This window comes from Brachyistius frenatus, unplaced genomic scaffold (assembly GCF_029030835.1).
Source record: "Brachyistius frenatus isolate BFR_SWC_R1_liver_20210118 unplaced genomic scaffold, ASM2903083v1 Contig_39, whole genome shotgun sequence".
Lineage (NCBI taxonomy): Eukaryota > Metazoa > Chordata > Actinopteri > Embiotocidae > Brachyistius > Brachyistius frenatus.
In genome coordinates this window covers 1,235,388-1,256,087 of record NW_027210638.1, presented here as the reverse complement: position 1 = coordinate 1,256,087, position 20,700 = coordinate 1,235,388, and the positions used below count along the sequence as shown (strand labels likewise).

Here is a 20,700-nt window from a genome sequence, read left to right as displayed (position 1 = left end):
AAACTGGGTGTAAAATGACTACTTGCAGTGAGTTAAAGTCTTTATCCATTTCTCTGTAACCTATTTAGAACATAATGCTTTGTTGGCCAAATAGACTTGCAAAGGAAGTACTGTAATTCTGGGAAGCATGAAGCAAGTTCATAAGCATTAAGGTCATGATGATTATTCTATTAACTTTAAGTGTTCTGAGAGCGTATGGTGTTTTATATCTACAGTTGCATTTTACATCATAAATTATCTTAAAACAAAATCAAATATGAAATACTGTTGGTCGAAACTGGCTTTTCTTTAGATTTTTCAAAAGTTCCCCCCTCTCCTCCCCTCCCCCACCACACACACACACACACACACACACACACACACACACACACACACACACACACACACACACACACACACACACACACACACACACTTTCTGCTAAGACAGCTTTGCATTTCTTAGTTTTTACTTCTTTTTTGTCTTACAACAACATTGTATTCCCTATTCATTTCCTTGCTTTGTATCAAAAGGAATCCTACTTTCTCCTGAAAAGACTTCGTAAACCAGGACAGAACATCACTGGGACAATGACAAATGTAGGGCATCAATATGTAACAGGGGAGAGTATTATGAGAACACTGGAAGCAGCACAGCTATAGGACAGAGCATCCAGTGTCATCGCTGGGCAGTGGTTCCAGGACTACACCTGTTTCTCCACAACAGGAAGGTAGCCTTCTAACCTTGCCCACACAGCCTTAATCTTCCAAATGCTGCTTGAACATTTGAATTTCTGCACATCAATCTCAGGGCCCCGTCCTGCCTTGATTAATGGTCCCCATCTATCATGGCACCATGTGGCGTGCAGGCCTTGCCCCGCCAGACAGCTTTGCTTTAGAATAATGGGCACACTCCATCCCGGTCCCTACCACGCAATGATTGTGCGTCTTTGTGAACTATCTGTCAAGCCCCTCTGTCAAAAGGGACAACAGGGGACAGTGCAGAGGGAAGCAATCAGGACGAGGGAGGCATTGCGGCATGCCATTTATGTACAGTATGTAACAGTGTGTAACAGAATGCCTTTTATTGTGGCTAGCTGTGCTGACAGATAAACAGAAATATTTTCTCACAGACGACACCGTCTCTCTCATTCTGTCTCACATGGGAGCATGAAGCCTTGGAGACACTCTGTCTGCCATCAGTAACGTTGGCAGCGAAAGCAAAGCCACGGATGTTACTGCAGGTTCTATTCATGCATGCGCGATATCTTGCTTCTCTAATATTCCAAACAAAATGATCATTTGCTGGATTGTAAATATGCCCTAACTCACCGTCATAAAACAATGCAGGGTGGTTGAATAGTTTCCTTCCAATCAGCCAGGAGTGTGCTGCAAGAACATTGTCACAGTGGTTTTAGGATACTTGCCCCTGTTTAAGAAACACTTCTTTTTTTTTTTTACCAATACTCTGAAAATAATTAGCAGCAAATTATGTCTGTCTCCTACAAAGCAACTGCATGCCACATCATCAAGCCCTTTATGTGGACACACCAGTATTCTGTGAAGTCAAGAGCTATGCATAAGCCATTCATCACTGTCATATGAAAATGTGTCCTTCTTGATGGTGCTTTTGTGTGTCTTATTGCAGGCAGACAGAAGAACAGAAACTCTTAGTCCCTATGGAAAACACACAGGCAGAAATGTATCTTTCTTTAATTAAGAACTTGCACATAACAACAATAAAGTGCCATCGTATCACTTGGCAAAGGAGCTAGTGTGATCACAGTTACATGTCGAGTCTCACCAGTAAGCCTCGTTTGTTCGATATTCTCTGGCATTGTTTTTTTAAATGTCGCAGCCCTATTACATTACCCACTGGGATCAGCGCCGATATGTGGGAGTATTGTGTTGCTGCCTGTTGCTGACATTTCGACCGACTGAATATTGCTGCTGCATTCCCCAAACATCACCTAATGGTCCACTGCTCATGTCAATCTGTTCCAGCTGTGAAAATGCCCCCCACATCTCTCATTTCACCGCAACCCCACCCCCTTACTTCACGCAGACGATCACAGGATAAACCAGGGAGGGATGGAAATGGAAGGAAGGTATGGTCCAACAAAAGATACAAGCCAGCAATCAAATAAATAAAACTAAAAACAAGTTTTAAAATTAGTGTATGTGAAATCTTTAACAAAAGGTAACAACAACGAAAACGAGTGCTAATTTGTTGTTTCATCATCATGTAGTTCCAGAGAGCTCTGCTTAAATATGTAAAGCAGTGAACCTCAAATCCTTTTGGTATGTAGTACTTAAGATTTCAAGATCTATTTGACATCCCAATAGCCTGAGATGCAAACTGTGATAGTTCAGTCCCCTGTTCAATTCTGGTGAGGTTCTCCACTGCAAATCATCCAACTTTCTTCTATCCGTGCCAACTGTCAAATAACAACAAATTAAAAGATTTTTTATTTTTATTTTTATCCATTAAAGAATTAGATCTTACACTGTTATGGTTTAATTCATTTGCCATTGGTCAACTACAGCACACCTCTTAAAAAAAGAAAGAACCTGCATTAGAATTAAAAGCAACAAAATTCATTCAAAATTCAAGAGTCATGTGAACTGTTTGTCAAGGGATGAGGAAAAAGCTGTTTGACTGACTGAAGTCAGACTGATGCAACATCTTCACAAGCCTTCAACCCTGTTTCACCTTGTGAATTTGTTAAGCTGTCTGCAAGAGCAGGGAGGCTATTTTAATATGGCTTTAAGCAGACAAATTTGGAGCATGAAATATGTGTTTTCGTGCCTGTAAAGGCATATATTCTATGCTGATGCAATGTTACTCCAATATGGTTTGTAAATATCCTACCTTATTAAATATTGAGTGATTTGAAGGAATAAAGATAAATCATTTGGTAACACTCATTTGAGGCACATTGCAATCTTAGATTATCAAACAAATGCACCAAGTGTAGTGTGGTGGTACCAAGAGGTAACACCCATATGTTCACAAAGTGAATATAGTAAATATATAGGTGAATATTTAGGTCTGGCCCCACTTAGGGAATCATTTCCAGTCATAGCATCCTACTGGGCATAAACCTTGGGTTACTTTTAAAACTATTGGAGCAGCCTTTAACCAATTGGCAACATATGCCCCAAAACCAGACGAAACTCGACCACTACTGCAAATACATATAGAAAAAAACCTTAAGTTCAGCATCACAGAGTGGCTGTGCAATCATTAATGCGAACACAGTTTCCAGACTATAATCACAGCGAAGAAAACTGAAGCTGCGAGATATAGGCAGGTGGAGCAATGCTACACCAAATGCACGTCAACTGATCAACAAGTATTTGTATATATATTCATGAGCAATACCATACAAGCAGAGCTCACAGAGAAGGCATGAAGTATGGTTTTGGCCTTTTGGTTGCAGCACAGTTTAAACAGTATGTGAGTAGGAGGATTACATCTGCTAGGTGCACAGCAGATTTATGAACTGTAGGAACATGCTCACACTGTGTCTGGACTAATGTCTCAACCATTAATTTTGATTAATCAATTTGATATGATTTATTTCCTGTTAGACCATTTTAGTGCCCTCTACAAAGGGTCAAATAAGGAGAGTCTTCCCCTTACTCAGTCTGTAACATCAGGTGGTAAAGCCAGTCAGAGGAAATGTGGGGTGGGTTAAAATGTATGATCAAGTCAGTAGCTGCATAACTTTATACAATACATTAAAAATAAATATCCAGAGAGCTCTCTCTCTCTCTCACACACACACACACACACACACACACACACACACACACACACACACACACACACACACACACACACACACACACACACACACACACACACACACACACACACACACACACACACACACACACACACACACACCAGTCTGCACAGTAGGTGTTTAATAATTTAAATTGTTTTTAAGCTTAAAGTATTCAATTAAAATAGAGAATATACACAAAAGCATTACAAGCACTGTGTGTATTCTACATTTAAACATGACTCCGCCAGCTAAAGTGTGGGAAATAAAAGCCAAAACCTTGCCGCATTCTCTGTTGACCTTGTCTGAGCTCGTGTGCAGAAGATGGCACATATATCACAAATCCTGCACCCTTTGGAGAATGGAAAGTCGCTGAAATACTTTATGTGTGCGGGATAAGAAAAACTCTCTCTACTCATCTGGAAAGCAAATTTTCCAGCCGGGCCCTATGTCTTACTTCTGTGAAACGAGGGCCACAAGAGTCAAGAGAATATATGGTGACCCACATACAGGTAGACTGTGGCTTCACTGTTACAGTCATATTTCTTTTGCAGTATAAAAACAAGAGATTCTTTCTATCTCAAAGTGACAAAATAGAAATGATCTTCTTATCTCAGATTGTTCTTTAATAATGTTAAACAAGACTTGAAGATCAATGTTTCTGTTGCAATAATTTTCAAATTGCATTCAAGTGTGCACAAAATTTGGAGGAGACTGCCTCAAGATCGTGAATTCCTCTGTCATGTTCTCTGACTTATTTTAGAAGCCCTGTGGTTTTGCTTTAAAACATGTTTTGGAAAAGTGACAGGCCTAATGAGCATAGATGTTAGCTTGCCAAAGTTAAATTCAAAATGTATGCCATTCGTTTGCCAGTGTTGGCCCTATTTTGTTTTCATTCAAAATTCAGTAGGCTCTGGGCCATGTGTGTTTTGTGTGATCTGGGTGCCATTAAATTGTGAATTCCATAGTACATAAGTCATGCACAAAATAATGAACAGGACAGATACTAGTCAGAGTGAATGAGCAAGGACACACGCAGAGCAGCCTATACAGCTCAGCAAGTTTGTAGAGAATAGACAAGTGACTGATTCCGGCTCAGTGTCGCAGTGTCATATACAATTGGTTATTGCTGTGGGGATAGAGGATATCTATCTGAGAGTCAGTGATTGAATGAACACATACATTAATTAACATGAAGACATATTGGGTTTCACAATGCAGTACATGTTGGGAACATTTTTAAAGCTGAAATTATTTCTCTTTTTTTTCCTGTCATAAATGCTGCAATCATAATAATAGAAGGACAAGTAGCCTAATGGTTACATTACAAAATCACTAACCTTTATTGTACCCAGGAGTGGCTTTTATTAAGTGCCACTGTGAAGGTGTATGCATACTGCATTGTGTAAAATCAAAGCAGCAGAATACTGTACAATTATAATGACTCCGTCTATTAAAGTAAGTCAATTGAAGTCTCCAGATTTCAGATGGAATTTAAAGGCTTGTGAGAGAAACAGTTTTCCTCAAACATGAGTTTTAAGGTTTCCAATGTCCTGAATGGGGCTGTCAGCAGTGAAGGAACTGTCCGTGGTGCTTGTCACAATTCTATTAGACAGTGTAGAGCTGGTCCTGTGCAATTCTTGGAGTAGTGTTGGGCCCTGTTTCCAGTGAATAGAAGACATACAGTTTGCACTTTACGTCTTATTGCTGAGTTTGACCTTGCCAACCTTTTTGGCAAGCTATTTTTTGTTGGTGCTGTTTTTTTTTTTTAGTGTCTTTAGTTGTTGGAATAAAGCAGTTTAGATTAAACTGCCTTTTTTGTGTTAATCATCAGATGGTTTATTCATGACACATCAGCGAACTTCTGTCATCACTCTGTACCTCGGTCAGTACCCCTGACTACTGCTGTCAGCCTTGGTCTTTTGCACCAACGTGGCTACTGCTACATTCACAGGGAGAGACAGACAAAGAAGCAGAATGATACCAGAGTATTTCATCCACACATTACTCTATTTGGGATGTCAGAGGATTAGGTGAAAAATAGGTGCAGGTTGTCGTGTCATTTAGTTCTAACTCAGCTAAAAGAAATAGACTTGGTATCACAGATTGGCAGCTAAACCTTAAACAACCCTTCATCACTTGGCCTTGAGGTCTTTTCTGCTGGTAGTGGCATACACAGCAGGATGTCAGAATCACTCTCGCACTGTCTGGAGTACTAAAGACAATAGTGCAGGGACAACAAGCAGTGGATGATCTCTATAACACCTGAGTTGATTTACTCTCAGAACTTCCAAATGTCAAACCATCGTTCAATCATGACTTACAGGATGGTTTAAGGAGACGGAAGGATGTGGGAGATTGTTACCTGGAGAGAAACCATGCATTATTATTCCACTCTTATAGACAGGGCAGATCCTTGCAGCCTTTTCTAGTCAATAGTGGTACTATCATTTTTAGCACCAAAAAAAACCTTCTGCTACTTCAATAATTGGCTTCAAAGAGATTTGTTGCATTTTAGTGTTAATTATTAAGTTAATTATTTCAACTAAGAGTGTTTTTACCTCTTATTTCTGTGTTTAGAATAATGTAAACATATCAGTTGTAAAAAGGAAATAAGCTGTCTTATAATTGGACTTGTAATTTACAGATCTTGTTGAAACTCATAATAATGAGAACAATCTGGTGGTTGTTTTTATGTCCAAAAGTCCCATTGTGACAATGGCATAGGCTACTGTAGAAAATCTTTGAGCTGACATGATTCCCACTGCACAACCATAATCACAATTGGATGCTCTTAATGTGATGATACAAACTGGTGATTCATACTATCACGCACATTCATACATTTCACGTGCGTGAGGATGACTGTATCTTGTGTTTGCTGTCAGAAAAAGACATCTTATGAAATGCATCTACAATGCCAGTATTGCCTTTGCAATTGATGCATCTCATCAACTATTCAATTCAAACCAAAGAGCCTCTTCAAACACACAAAGTGCAACATTTGAAAAATAGATGCGTTGATACGTATGGTTATGCTCAGTTTGTGTGTTCGTCATGAAGCAAGAGGGCAATCTTTGGCTCAGTAGTGAAACCCCTTGGATTCCCTGGAGTAGGCTTGGCTCTAAATTCAGTGTGAAAATGGGTGCAGATTAAAGCTTAATTAGTCAAGGCTTTAGCAGCTATGTACTGTACATGCTCTTCCCCTCATGTGTATCTTTGTTTCTCTCCTTCAATGAAACGTGTATATTCAAACAGAATAAAACATACACAGAAGATGAATGAAATTCCTCAGAAAATACAGAAAGTAACACAAACACAGACTCAAGCTCGCTGTGCCTCATTGTTCTGAAAAGTGTTTATTGCAAAGATCTCGGAGGATGGGAGGTTTTTTTTTCCTTCTTTTAAATCATCTTTTTTATGATCTACAATCTAAACAGGCCTTTATGTAATTTTGTTATACTTAATCTACATAAATACCACATACAATTTATACATTATGACAATTGTAGTGTGCAAATACTACTACCTGTTCCTAAAATAATAATTTACACGATTTAAAATTCTCCTAGGCTCCTTATTTTAGAGGACATACATATTTGAATTACCTTAACATTAAAGTGTTGACACTTTAATCAAATGCTAAGAAGAAAACATTACCTGCTGTGTGGTATGAATGAAATACCAATAACTGCTCAATTGTTTTTGTCAGAATTCAAATCTACTATGGCAGAAATAAGTCATGATCGGTTCATATTTGTTTATATTATCCGCAAAACCTTCTGTTCATTAACCAACCTGTGGCAGGTAAACATTAAAGAAAGCTGCAATGTAACAATTCACAAATAATCTAATGAACAAACAAACAAAGGGGAAAAAAAGAAAATAATTTTAAATGTGTAATCTAATTTCTGCAGCAGCATTAGGAGATGCCTGTGGTGACAAAAAGTGGGAAATGTGTGCTAAGTCCTCCAGACCCTTATGTTTGGAGTATCGTATTTTGAGTTTCCTGAGGCATTTTGCTTAACATCATACACTCCTCCACTGGTGACAGAAAATACCCTGTGGCACACTTTGCAATTTGCCATGTATTTATTCTCTCCCACACAGAAGCTGGAGATATTTAGCTTCCTGTTCTTCGTGACACTTTTGCAAACTCTCGCGTTTGACGGGAGCTTGAAGAGGAGGCATAGGCCATTTTTAAATCTGACTCCCACTGCCTGCCAGCAACTCCTTTACACGACACCAGCCAAAACACACACACACACACACACACACACACACACACACACACACACACACACACACACACACACACACACACACACACACACACACACACACACACACACACACACACACACACACACACACACAAACATACCATGCTGCACACAGAGTGAGTGAGAAAACAAAGGAGGACAGAAAGCTTCCTGCCTGCTTTAGTCATTCAATTTGTTCTCTGTTGGTCATATCTTGAATTGATTTTTTTTTTCCTAATGAAAGTAGTAAGGAAATAACTTGATGTCTCAACTCATTGCAGAGCAATGCTTTTTTTCCCCAAATAAAATCCTTCTTGTAAACACTGTTTAGAGTTTGGCTACGAGTTCCTCGTTGTGTGCAGAAAAAATAATCTACAATCTTGGTTTGATAGACTTTGGAAACAAATATGAAATGTTGCACAGGCATAAAGCGACTCAGATTACCAGAGTGAAATGGCACCTTCACTATTTTGTTTCATTTATCATGACTCAATTTTCCTCATTGCTGTTGTCACCAAAGAATGTTAATTTAAGATGAAACTGTTGTAAAACTATGATGTTGCATATTTACACAGTTAAGTATAGTATGCCTCATATATGTAGGACAATAATACACTTGCATCAGGAGACAGAAAGAGAGAAGTGAACATCAAAGGGAATGCAAACTGGCTTCACACAGCCCTGCATGTTTAAAGCGCATGCATAATACAGCACCAAAAACCTGAGAAAAAAGATTGTTGGAGAATGTTCAGGGTCAGGGCTGACACAGAACAGCATTAGACAGCATTTCATCCTTTAGTCATGTTTTTGCTGAGTGTGTTTGCATATTTGAGTGTGTGTGTGTGTGTGTGTGTGTGTGTGTGTTGTTTCATATTCTAGTGGATATAATAGACTCTTGTTTTCACTCGCATTCAACTGATCCTTGATTTTGTTATTGTGCATTATACAGTAGTTCCTTTCATTCCCCCAAACCTAATATGCTGCATTTCAAAACATCAACAGTGATCTTGGGTAAATTTTAGGAATAGGAGGCACTGTGTTACATGTGAAAATTCACACACACCCAAAAACCGGGGGTTTTAACCGGGTTATTTGTACATGGTAACATTAATCCATTTAAATGTTACCCCAAAAACACAATCATATACTTTAGTCGTGAGTAATTAATCACGACATCATTTTACTGTCACATAGAAAATAAAATTGTACGTTGAAAGAAATCTTCGATTCGTTCTTGCATTTGTGGCTCAGGAGGTAGAGCAGGATGTTGACTAATTACAATGTTGGCAGTTCAATCCACTTCATGGTCATGTGTGGGGCAAGAGACCATTTCCTAAACCCCAGATTTCTCCTGAGGATCAAACCAGCATCTTGTAACGATGTGTGAATGGCTGAGTGTGAAGCAAGTTGCAAAGTGCTTTGACCAAAAGTGCTATATTAATGCATTTTGATCAGCTGGGTGTTATAGCTGACAACAGTAAAGTATGGAGTTCACTCTCTTTACTCTGTTCATCTGTTGTTAAAGTACTGCATACAAACTGATTTCTTTTCATCTTTCTTTTTGAAACTCTGCTGACAGGTTGTCTAACTTGGAAAACGTTTTTCATTGCTTTTTTTTTTTTTTTTTTCAAAAGGTTACAAATATAAATCTAAAATATAGGACTTTGGAAAATAGCAGTTGCTGTGGTAGTTTAATTATCTCAGTATGTTATTTTTGAATACATGTAAACACAGTACCATGCAGACCATATATTTTTAGCGTAATTAAATTCTCTGCTTGAAAACTGCTCTATGGCTATTCGGTTTATCACTTGGTTGACTCGGTTTTCTTTGCCATGTGCCTTTTCCAAAGTTGTCCTATATGTTAACTTGCAACTCAGTTTTCACGAAAAGGATGTGCTGAATGCAACATTAATCACCTGAAAGCTCTGGTTCTTGGTAACTGTACGTAACATGCCTGTGGTCTCAGGGCCATGATTAGTAAAGTGGTTGCGTATTCATCTGTATTGCAGTAATGTGTGACACTGGTGGATGTTCCCGGTGAATCAGTGGGGCAATTGGTCTCAGTCCAGGCACAGACCCTGCATATATTATAATAATCATGCTTGCTTTTGACACTGTGGGCCATACTGGTTGCCTCATTTCTGAGCACAAGCACAGGCAAGGTGACATTAACTTTACTGCCGCTGCTCAGGCGATGATGGACTCTGGTGACACAGTCTTTTTTCTTTACTTGCGAATTGAGTTTCAGTGACTCTTATAGATATTCTCTTTCAGTTTAGTTTAGTTTTTGATGTTTTTTTGTCAGGAACCCTGTACAAAAAACACGACACTAACAGGAAAATAAGTGATTACACTATATTTAGCTGGTAGCTATATTTTCCATTAACAACTTTTCAGCTCTGAAGTTGACCACCCTCAAATAACTATTGATTGATAGCGCCAACTTAGTATTTTAATCACCTCATACCTCTCTTAAATTTATGTTTCTTCTGTGTACTTTACATTATATCTGTCTAATGTAAAAAATAAAAAAAGGAATTTAAAAGATCTTCTGTGTAAAATATGTATCCGTGAACTATTAGATCTCATAGGAATACAGTCCTTTTAAAATAATTGTTCTTTGTTTGTTTGGCTCCTCAAAAAAGAATGTTAATAACATCATTCTTTTCATATGAGCTTTGAAACTTTAAGGCTTGCGAAAGTTATCACTCATCCCTCTCTCAAAAAAAAGTTGACCTGGAAAACATTGCCAGCCAAACTCATTTGAACAACATCAATGAAGGTGACCCCTGAACAGCATGGTGCACACTGCAGTGGCAATGGTTTAAACACGATTTCACCGCAAATCAGATGTTTCTGATTCATTGAGTTCTTCTGTCAGAGTCATTTGGAGATATAGTTGTGGGTAATGTTGCAATTAGTGATGCGTTCTACATTTGATTTTTCCCTAAAATGAAGTCCTGTCAGAGCAAGAGCAATAGAGCTGAGGGCTTCGTAGGCCAACACAAGAATAAATCACTTTGGCCATGATTTGAATTGCTAATGAGAAATACATTTACTATGCCTTGGCCGCAATTTAATTTATAATCAAATGCAGTTTTATTTTTTATTAACTTTAACATACCTAACACTTTAGATTTAGAGATGATTAGTCTCCCTCATAATTTAAAAAAAAAACCTCAACCCTCACTCTAAGCATGTGTCCTCTCAGCAAGGTTAAATTTTACAGTTTACTGTTAATTACTCTTTTGTAATTACTAATGTTGGCAATTACATGAGTGCCTCCCTCTTCTGCTATATTCTGAAACCACAACAACAAACCTCTAATAGCTCATTCACTGTATGTATGGCAGAAAAAAAAATGTGTGAGAGAGGTGCCGGGCTCTATCCCTCTATCCCTCACTATTTATAGCCCGAACAATTAAACTGAGAAGACCTTCATTAGCCTGCTGCTATTCAGCGGGACCCTGAGTCGCCTTGCCAGCCAGCCAAACAGGTGTTCCTTAATAATCACTGCTGAATTGCCAGCAACACTGGTTTGCGATTTTCCCTCCATATGTTTCAAGCTGTTAGCAGTCCTCTACTGAGAAATGAATGACTTTCCAAGCCTCATTACAATATCTTACAGTGCTTACATGTGGCCGTCGGCTGGCAGTCTGACCCTAATATAAGAAAAACTGGCAATATTTGTGACATTCTGCCAGAGGACTAATATAACACATATCACAGTAGTTATTCAAACTTATTACGATGTCATCAATATTTTCATTAAAGTTTTCATTATTGTCATGCTAGTGAAACCTTTTACTCTCAGAAAATTGCCTGTTTGCTTTCAAAAAATGAACATGCACTGTCTTTATGTAGATGTTACTGCTGGGCTGATATTGTGGTAAGGGATACCTTTACAATTTAAGGGCATAATCACAATGATGCACATTAGCTAAACATATGTGTGGAGCCATTACGAACATTGTAGATGAGAGAGCAGGTTGCAGTTCTCCTCTGTAGCTGTGCCAAAAGCCAAGAAATGACAGGCTGCCAGAGGATTCATAAATACTGCAGTGGCATGGCCACTGCATCCAATTAGGCTCTGATTCATTTGTTATCTCATCAAGCAGTGATGGAATATAATCAAAAATGTTTGTATATCTGGAGGTTAATTGTTGTTTGGTCATATTTGTCTTGTAGCAAACTAAAATGATGCACAAAAACTGTGAAAACACCCCAAAATAAAAAATCTAAACACATTTGTTTGTTTTGGGTTTAAACTACAATTTTGAACCGCAACAAATATAATTCTACCTTCTACCTTCCATTACTCTCTCAACATGAACAGCCCTTCATGTACCAAACATTGCCAATTTAAATCACTAATGCAGGGAAGCTATATACTGTAAAAACTTGTATGTCTGTTTTTGAGTTCCTTGCACCTCCTGGAATATGGAAAATCATTATGCTAGATGCAGATCTGGACTTTGTGCCTGGCCCATTAAGAAACTGTCAGCTGCTTTTAAGGGGGATGAGAAGAGGTAATGTGATTGGACACTATGAAATCCTGCTCCAACTTCATCTGCTGATAATATATTCCTCCCACTAACAATGTATCCACCCTGCTTTCATTCCCTTTTCCAGATTGTGCCACACTGTGCCAGAATTGTATTTAACTCTGGTTGCCAAAATTAGACAGCTGCATCCACTTGTCAGACATTCTATAAACATTGCTATACTTGTCTACTTTTACATTGCTTGATTTCATAAGAGACTGAGCAATACTCAGTCTGTAGATAAGCTACTACCTATCAAAATAAGAAGACACTTTTCTTATTAAGATTTGAAGAATTTGGCTTCGGTCTAGTTTTCTCTTCTAAGATAATAAAACTGTCATATACAAGTCCTGTTTGTTGTGCTTTTCTGCTAAATCAACAAGAGAATGTATGTTAAAGGGGATTCTGTTGGCCTAGCTCAGACTAAGCACAACTCCCTTTGCTTATTCTGGCTGTCTTAACACTCTTGTCAAGTAAGCTTGTTGTGCTGTATTGCCAAAGTAAGCTACATTTTGATGTTTCTGTGGACTTCACTGTGTTTTCAGTGCTTCCTTTAGTTCTCATCATCCTCAAAGCTTCTGTGTATCTCCTTGTCAGAAGGTAAACAAAAATCCATGGGTTGACTATCTGAGGACGCATTCTCAATTGGAAATTTAAAAAAAACACACAAAAAAAACATGAAATCTCTCAGTGATACACACCCATTATGGCCCCACAATTTTGGAATCAATGACTCAGCTTTTTCTGTCAATTATTTTTTTCCTAAAATGTATTCATTTTTCACAGCATGTTTTCCATTTGCAGCTGCAATTAAAAAACACCTCTTACAGTCATGTCTGCAATTCTATTCAGCTTTTACCAGTATTAAATCATATCTCCCACTATGATAGGATGATATTTCCATCCATTCAGTGACTGTCTACCTGCAGCATTGCACCCATTTAAATGTAGCTGTCAGTCTGCAGTCTCACTGTAATTATGATAAAATACTAATTAGGGCAGACCTGACCTGTGCAGACATGCCCACGCTCTCAAATGTCTTCTCCAGATGGCAGCAGGTACAGAGGATGCTTGGGGAAGAGACCTTTATGCATTAGCATAGGGAGGACCTCGCCTATTGGATTGTTAAGATTCCAAACATGCTTCATTTAGTTTAGATTTCGAATTAGCAATCTGGCCAACGTGTTAAAAACATTATGTTTGTTGAAGCACAATACAGTTTCACAGGCCGTTTGACCATTTATGTAAAATTGCTGTTACACTGTAAACTTTATTTCTTTAAACTATATATCTCTTCAGTTGTAGTTTTCCTTAGTTGTCTGAGTTTCACTGCAGGGTTTTGGGCCAACCTTTTGATGTACGCTGGACAATTGTGTAAATGCCCAAATTGCAGTATTTTGTTACCCTGGCAATGTTTTTAAAAATCGCCGCTTTCCACACATAATCATTGCTTTGGAAAAGAGGAAGGAAAGAGCTTGCTTACAGAAAAAAACAAAATGTGTTTTTTTTGTGACAGGAATTTAATGCCGACTTTCGACATGAAATTTAGTTCCACCAGCACAACCTTCACTCCTGTGGAATCCACCTCACATTACTCCCTGTATGGGCACTTTAGGTTAGCAGTGGCATTCAATCGATCAATATAATGCTAGTATTAGTTTGCCCCAAGTTTTTGGCCTTGTTTCCCCTCCTGAGAAGTGATGTAGAGACCGCTACTCATCCTCTGAGACCACAGCTATATAGGCCTCTTGACAGGACTTCTGCTGATTGGAGTCTTGCATTCTTTTTTCTTCTTTCTTTTCTTTTATTTTCTTCAGCAAATTCTGTATCTGTGATGAAAGTACTTTTCTATCTCTCAGTGAACAAAGCTTGATTTATTGGTCCTCTGATGGGCTGCTCACTTTTGGTCTGTCTGATTCTACTTGTACAACTGATCTAGTTTTGGCAAAGTGTTATAGAGTGCCATCAACTGACCATGATTTAATACTGAGCAAGCCCCTCTTTGTTTAGAGTAACAATGTGGCTTCTGACACTTTCACTTAGTTCTGATGCCATATCTGCATGATCAAAACTACTTAGTAAGCAATGCTTTACTTGGCAGTTGAGGTACAGCCATAATTGTAACATTCGAACAATGGCTTCGGTTAGACTTACTTGAACAACCCTTTGATGAAAAAAATGAAATCATCTGAAGGCATGCTTTGATGGAAGATAAGAAAATCTGATTGAACAAAGGAGTCAATCCCACCAATTTGCCTTAATTTGAATGCTGTAGATATTCTGTCTCATCTTAAATATGTTTTTGTCATTTTACATGTCATAATGTCTTGTGCTTTTAAATGTGTCTCAATCCCAATATCTTTATGGTTACATTCCAGTTATATATGGAAATATGACTTTTGGACCACGATGTGTAAATAAACTATATACAGAAGATATATGCAAATAAATGTCAACCTGACTTTTGAGCTGTCTGTCAATAACTATATACCAAGCTCTTGCTTGATGAGATGACATTATAATATTGCCCCGTATTTGCAATAGACCATTTATACCAGGCTGTGCTATTCTCAGAGAAACATATCAGTCTATAAAGGTTAAATGTTCTCATTTTCACCATCTTTTGCAGTGACAGCGCCATTCAAAGCTTCCAGTTTAAACTGCACAAACTTCCCCGCAGCAGATCCACAATACAAAACTGCCAAGCCGGCAAGAGCAACATCATCAGCACGGCACAGATGAGTGAGGAGGTCACTTTCCTCTTTCGCTCTTGCTGTCTCCAGCTCTGACAGCCCGCGATACCTGCCACTTTACTGTTCAACAGGGGAGAGTGTAGTGTATAGATAAGCACTGAGATGCATGCAGAATAACCCACAGGTCTAGACTGAGAAGAAAGTTACTGAATGAATTCCACACCTCACGAAGGATCAGGTCAAAAGCTTGCAGAGTGACTTTATTATACATTCTAACCACAGATACACAACTTATTATCTATTTGTATGAGAATAAAGATCCCACTGTAAGGAGAGAGGCAGCAATAAGTCCCACACTTACACGATTATATACATCAATCCACATACACACAAACACACACTTCTTCGATTTATATAATTCATGTTTATATTTTTGGAGTAGTCATTTTAGTTGTCGTCATTCCTAATGGGAACACAGACACATTCCTTCATAGAAGATGAATGAGGCAAGAAACATCTTTTGTCAGATGTTTTTAAACTAAAACTGCAACTGATAATTATTTCCACTATTGATTAATTCGACAATAATTCTCTCATTTAAATGTTTGGCTCATGAAACACTAAAACATAGTGAAAAATTCGAATTGCTCTGCCCTGAATATGTTTATATGTTGAAGAATTGTTTAAGTTAACTGTTGAAATGTGTTTTCATTGTTTCATGCATAAATAGGTGTGGTGCTTTTATTTTGACACCTGTGATAAAGCAGGGAGTGAGAAGCAGGAAGTAGGAAGTTGAGAGCTGTAAACTGCAGGGAGAATGATCAGCTGTGTGGCATCCCATGTTTAATCCACAGTAATCCTTTGCGTATATACCTCAGAAAGCAAAGGCTGCAAGTGTCTTATGTTCTTCATTGGTTGAATGATTAGGAATGGTGACTTTTGTTAGGATTTCAAGGTATATGTGAACATAAGGCTGTTTATATTTATCCGTTATTCATATTGTAGTCAATTAAGATGTTTGTGTATTTTCTTTTCTAGTTTCACTCCAATTCAACATTGTCAACCTGACTTAAATTTGTATGAAATTATTAAAGGAACAAGCACGCTTGCATTCCTGGCTCTTGAAAAGGAGTTTGGCTGGCTGTTTATCTATGTTAACACTTTGGAAGTAAAACACAGAGAGAACAGGACACTAATCACAATTTCACAGATACCAAACCGACATCATCACAATACTTTGTCCAATCCACAGACCCAAACCCAAAGATAATCATTTTACGATGATGTAAACCTAAAAACAGCAGCAAACCATCTTATTGGAGAAGCTGCAATTATGTAATGCAATTGATGTCGAGGTTTAACAAAACTAGGTATAAGAGAAAGGTCAGATGGTCAAATTGAAGTTTGAAATTTGAAGTCATCATTGTTCTAACTGGCGGTTGTAATGAGGAATTGTTGTGTTTTGGTGCGTTTTTAGTTTTATCTTGAAACCAAGTGTTTAAGATGATCTTTACACTGTTGATTTATTTACAAAATAAAATTGGACTTTATCGTCTCATATCCCACGATCTTAGTAATTATATTGATGGGTCTCTGTTATCATAACCAGAAGAATTGGCATTTAAATTTTTTGTTTGTTAAAAAAAATCACTTTCTAACAACATTCTGATAACAGTTGACTGAACTATTTTACTTAACTAAATAGGTAGAATAAACTCTATCAGATAAGTCTGTAGAAATAAAACAAAACTGAAGTACAACAAATCTGTGATTTCAGTAAATGTATGTGAAGTACTTGGTTTGTCGTTGTCAGTGTTGTAACACGAGTACACATCAGTAGACTTAGGTAGAAGCCAGCTGTGGATCACTCTAGAGGTCCACCAGTGTGCTTCTGTTTCTAACTTGTTTTTGATGCTGTTCCTATTGTTTTCCTTGTTCAATAATATATGGCACATATGCTTGCTACTGAGACTAATGTTTTTGGTGTGGGATTTGTGCTGGATTAAGCTTCAAAAGAATGGCTGACAGTCTATTGTTCAGCGCTGGCATGCTCAGCTCCCCACAGGGCTGCTGGTTTAGTGCAGTTTGGGTTTGTAAGAAGAAAATAGAACCAATATTATGCAATCTTGTATTATTTTGCCCTAGTGTGTAGAGTATTTGCAACTGAAAGCAGCAGTACAAACTGAGCCATAACAAGCCATGTGTGACGACTGCAATATTGCTACACTGCCACAATCATTCATGCATTCAGTTCAGGCAGACACGGCGTTGTTTAGCACAATGAGATGCAACACATCGTACCATAATGAATGGTGAGTGAATGACTCAAATTCTGTACACTTTTTCAAGTGATCCCATCTTGTTGCAAAGGACTTTATCAATTGAACTAAATGAAGTATGTTTGTTCTGATTTTGATGACACATATAATTTCATTATGCATGGCTGAATGCTTTTTCTAATATCTTAATCAGCAGCAATTACCAGTCTTTCATCGTCACCTCACTGCTTCAAGAATCACAAGTGGCATCAAGGGTTGTGCACACTCGCTCATCACCACATGCTCTGTCAGGGGTACAGCACTTGTCCAGCATTTCAGAGGCAGTGATTGCATACAAACAGACGGGTGGCGTGCTTTAAATGAGTGCGCAATGCTCCCTCTTATTTCAACAGGCCTTTGGGTAACAGAGGAGTGTGTTTGCAGTAAATAGAAACCGCCCACCAACAGTACTCCAGTCCTCTAGGACACAGGCCACCAGTGTATGATTCTCAGTCTGTTTAGTACTTCACAATTGTGGTAATGTGTAATTACAGTTTACATAGTTAGAGGTTAGAAAAGACTGAACAAGTGGCATGGACCTGTGATTGACATCAAGTTGCCTGAATATGAGCTTCCTCGTGAAGCTAAAAAAAGCAGAATGGAGGCACCTTTTTCCCAGAGAGACAATTACCATCTCTCTGAGGGCAAAGCTTCTTCTATTCTTCTTCTATAATGAACCGTGTGATTTGACAAGTGACCCACAATGCACATCCCTAACAGTGCAGTAATACAATTCAACAAGCCATGTGCAGACAACTTTGTAGGGAAAGCCAAACAGATATTTCCATCATGTATCTGGACATAACTGTTCAACACAAGCTCTCAAACCCACAGTTATGAATTATTCTGATGTCCAAACATGGTAAATCATGTTACCGTTGACAGGTAGCATAATTACTCTCGCAGAAGTGAACTGTAGCTTAGCAACGAAATTACAAGAAGTTGATTTAGGTGGAGAAGCCTGGCCATGTGACAGTTGGCCTGTCGGTTTTATGTTAGTGTAACAGTAATGCATTAACCTCTGCAGCCTGGACTACCAGGATGACAACAAATAGACTTTTTTGTGATGCAATAAAATTAAAAATAATGCAGACTAACGGAAAAAGTTTTAAATCCACCCGGTCTTGTGCATTTTTATATTTACTCTGTAACATGAACTTTGTCAATGTTGTTATCTGCAATGAAAATCCACATATGAATGTCTCACCAGCCAGAAAAGGGTTGGATAGAAGTTGGAAACCAGAGTCACTCACCAGTGTCTTTCACATGTTAGTCCTGGGCATCTCTCAACACGTCTCTGCACGATGAAGTGAAGAACTTTCTAGCTGGGTTTTTTTTTCCTTCTTATAAAGCAAATTTACTTTTGCTCCTCTTTTTCTCGTCTTGTTTGTTACTACACTACACAGAAAAAAGGTTAAAAAAAAACAAAGAAAGAAAGGCTGAGGCCTGTTTGGCGCACAACTTCTCATATGTACATATGTAAGAATTCCTCTGACTATTTCCCACTGGAGGAGACACAGAGCTGTGGTAAAACCACATGGGAGATACTGAGGAGTACTCAGGAGATTCGCTTAATGTGCTGAATGCCTCTTCAGTCTTCTCCTGGTACTAATGTCTGACCTGTAAAGAGACAGGCACTAATTATCATTCAAGCCATGCTTTCCGTTGGCATGAATATTCCTTTCAAATCAAGCCAGAGGAAAGAGTAATAGATGGACTGAAGAGTATCAGAAGGAAATGGAAACTGATATGCTGCAATGCAAAGCTGGGAAAGCCAATATAGTATTCCATAAATCACACTGGTGGCAGCATTTGAGAGCTGTTGTGCTCCCAGTGTGTATCCCCCATGCCTCTTCGCGTCCACCTTGTCTCCAGCTGTGGCGGAGGCACTGAGTGCTGCTGCTGCTGCTGCTGCTTCCGCTGCTGCTGCGTCCTCCCTGCTACAGCAGCAGTCTCTGCTCAAATAAATGCCTGGTCTGTCACAGTTCTCTGCTGCAATGCATTAGATTCATCCTTCCCCTCTCTCATGCACTCCCTCCCTCTTTCTGCCCTCCTCCCTCCTTGCTCTCTCTTGTTCGCTCACTTGCGCTCAGTCACACGCAAGGACACTCAGTAGAATACAAATAAGATGTCTTCCTTAAAGACATGATTGTGCCTCTTCAATTTGATTATTCTTTTCTTAAGTCAGAGTGAATGAGGGGTTTGGACGGAGTAGATGATCTCTAGATCCCCGACTTGCTTTTTGTGATCAGCCCTACTTCCAGTGGACTGAGCAGTTTGTGAGCATTGCTATAACTCTGGACTGCAAGCTTTTCCCACAAAAAACAAAAACAAAAATCTAAGAAAGTGGAATTAAGTTTGTTTTTGATGTTACAGGTCTTGAGGAATCCCGGTTTGATTTTGCATCTTTGCATAATGTAACTAGTTTTAACATCTCTGTCCCTGCTGATGAAAATGGAAAAGCCAAACCTCCAAGCACACGGAAAAGTCGGAATCAGTGAATAGACTTGACTTGGAAAAAAAGGGAAGGAACCTATTTTAACCGATAATACAAGTTTAAAATGAAAAATGTATGGCTTCCAACCTCAAAACATTTATATTAGCTGCTTTTATAAATTATTACAAATAGAATTTTGGTCAGACAGAATTAACAATGTGAAGATATAATCATGAGGGCCTATGTAAATTATATTTTTTGTTTTACTTTTGCGTCATTTCATAAATATATATTCATTAAATTCATCAATATCTGAAAAAAGGAAGTTAGTTTAAGGGTGTTGTAATACATTGTACTCCACTGCAGTTCATGAAATTGGTGAGAAATAACCATCATTCACTTGTATATGCTGCAGCTGTGATTACCCTATGCGACATGTGAAATAGTATCTGCTGGAAACATTACATGAGGAAAGAGCACAAATGGGTTTGCATATGTTGACAGTGCTGTTTGAAAAAAAAATCAAAGCAGCTTGTACCACAAAGGAAATATTGCCGTGGTTAGGACTTGCACTCATTCATGCCACGGCAAAACAAAGGGTGATTTACACATTTTGTACAGTATGTACCATACTTGAGAGAAAATATGTTGCATGTAATTTTAAGTTTTGACA

The 20,700-nt window shown here is 38.4% G+C and overlaps 1 protein-coding gene across 3 annotated transcripts in view; it reads right to left on the bottom strand.

The window, feature by feature from the left end:
- The window catches only part of LOC138622825 (leucine-rich repeat-containing protein 4C-like), a 157,507-nt gene extending 137,973 nt beyond the window's left edge, over positions 1–19,534 (bottom strand). For all 3 annotated transcript variants that reach the window (XM_069701907.1, XM_069701908.1, XM_069701909.1), the window contains exon 1: positions 18,844–19,534. The gene's annotated coding sequence lies outside the window, so the exon portion shown is untranslated. The remainder of the gene's footprint in view (positions 1–18,843) is intronic.
- Positions 19,535–20,700: the final 1,166 nt, after the last annotated feature.